The 2,266-nt window shown below is 37.9% G+C and overlaps 1 non-coding gene across 1 annotated transcript; it reads left to right on the top strand.

The window, feature by feature from the left end:
- Positions 1 to 1,691: 1,691 nt before the first annotated feature.
- LOC147510212 (small nucleolar RNA R71) lies at positions 1,692 to 1,795 on the top strand. Its single transcript, XR_015219675.1, has one exon. It is a non-coding gene; the product is annotated as a small nucleolar RNA R71 (small nucleolar RNA).
- The last annotated feature ends 471 nt before the right edge of the window (positions 1,796 to 2,266 follow it).

Here is a 2,266-nt window from a genome sequence, read left to right as displayed (position 1 = left end):
AGCGTGTTAGCAGTTGCCAAGAAAGAACACCCTAAGATGATAGGAAAAAAGTCGTTAGCGACTTCTGTGTCGAGGATAACGAAGTCGGCTGGGTAGTAAAAATCTTGAACTTTAACCAGCACGTTTTCAACCACACCCTTAGGATACTTAATAGAACAATTAGCTAATTGCAACGTCATTTTAGTTTGTTGCATCTCTTGTAGACCTATTTGTTTATATATATAATAAGGGAGTAAGTTAACACTCGCCCCAAGGTCTAATAGCGCAGTCGTCATGTGGGTATCTCCTAAGGTGCATTATACAGTAGAACGACCAGGGTCCTTATACTTAACGATTCCATTATGTTCAGATAGAGTGGAAAATTGTTCAGTTAAAAAGGCATCTTTTGGAATGTTTGTTTTCCACCTAAAACTGCACAACTCTTTTAGAAACTTAGCATGTTGTGGTAATTTTTTAATAGACTCAAGAAAAGATAGGTTTATCGTTAGATTTTTAAAAACTTCCCTAATCTCGTCAAAATTTGTATCCTTGTTTAACATGGCTAGTCTCTAGGGAAACGGTGGTTTCTCTCTATATTTAGCATATGTATCAATATGAGTTTTAACCTTGGCCGCTTTCCTCTTGGGTTGAAGTTTAACTGGTACCTCTACAGGAGTAAGATCTTTAGTTTCTATATCGATATCTAGTAATTTTTCATTTTCAACGACCACTTGTGGTGTATTAATGGGCATAGTTACGGCGTTATCAACCACTCTTCCAGAACAGAGAGTGGTAATGACATTTAACTCACCTACGTTAAAATTATCATTACTAGTATTACCGGTTACTTCAAAGGTTGTGTTTGGAGTTTTAGGATTTGGTATAGCTTGACCTAGAAACACACCTTTCGGTTGAGCTTTCTCTTGGGTTAACTATTGTGTGGATTGTTGTATGGATTGTAAAATCTGTTGGTTAGCTTGCATGTAGGCTTCGAAACGATCCGGTTATGAAGGTGTAGTGGTCACAGGTGGTGTGACAGGAACTATCTCACATTGATTATTAACGGGTGGGTTATAATAGTTGTTATTAACCCGGACGATACCTCTATTATTATTATTATTATAATTATTATAATTACCTTGTCGTTGTCTTGGTGGAGCTTGGTTGTAATTGTTTGCTGGCCTAACATTTTGATTATTAAACCCTGAAGGTGTAACTTGTTGATTATTTCGCCAACTGAAGTTGGGGTTTTGTCTCCAAGGTGTGTTAGGTTGACTATTAATTGAGCAAACATTGTCAGGCTATGCAAATGGTTGTGATAGTTGTTCATAGACAAGAGGACAATAGGAGTCGGGATGCTCAAGACTCAAACATAAATTACATGTAATAGAGTTGACGTTCATGACAGGAGTAGACTTATGTTGTAAAGAAATGGCTTCTACCTTTTTTGTGAGAGATTCGATTAGATTTCTAAGCTCCGGATCAGTTTTAACCTCAAACATACTTGCAGCCTTGGCTGTGGAAGAAGAATTAGTAGAGCGGGGGATGTCATTACCCCCCAGTTATTATTATGCTTAGATTGATCTTTTAAAAACTTACAAGCCTCTGAGGCTCCTTTACTAAAGAAACTATCCACAATCATTATATCAAGAACCTCTTTATGATGATGTAAAAGCCCTTTGAAAAAGGCACGAACAAGCGTGCCTTTCGCAAGGTTATGATGTGGACACTCGATGAGAAGATCAGTGAAACGATTCCAGGCATCTGAAAAGGATTCATGAGGATTCTGGCAGAAGAAATGAATCTTTTGAAGCATTTCATTTGTCTTCAATGGTGGGTAAAACTGTTCTATGAACAATTAAACAAGTTTGGCCCATGAGTCCACAGAATTAGGCGTTTGGGTAGTTAACCAAGATGTTGCCTTATCGGCTAGGGTGAAAGGAAACACCCTTAGTTTAATTTGTTTCAAACCGACGGTAGGATGATGAAATGTGGTAAGAACTTGTTCTATTCTACGCATATGCCAATAAGGCTTCTCGTGGTCTAACCCATGAAAAATCGGTAACAAATTAAATATATTCGGGGGAATTTGAAAATCCCCCACTGGGTCTGCAAGAACGAAGCATGACTTAAGGCTATCATTTAGGGATTTGTAAAAATCAGAGAGAGGAGTCTCTATTTCTTCAGCCATTGATGCAGGTGTAGTGTGTGATATTCTAGATAGGCGTGTGCATTGACGTTTACGATAGATAATGTTAGATGGTTTACTCTTACCGGACTTTAATCT

This window comes from Coptis chinensis, chromosome 3, assembly GCF_015680905.1.
Source record: "Coptis chinensis isolate HL-2020 chromosome 3, ASM1568090v1, whole genome shotgun sequence".
Taxonomy (NCBI): domain Eukaryota; kingdom Viridiplantae; phylum Streptophyta; class Magnoliopsida; order Ranunculales; family Ranunculaceae; genus Coptis; species Coptis chinensis.
This window is presented reverse-complemented; position numbering and strand designations above follow the sequence as displayed.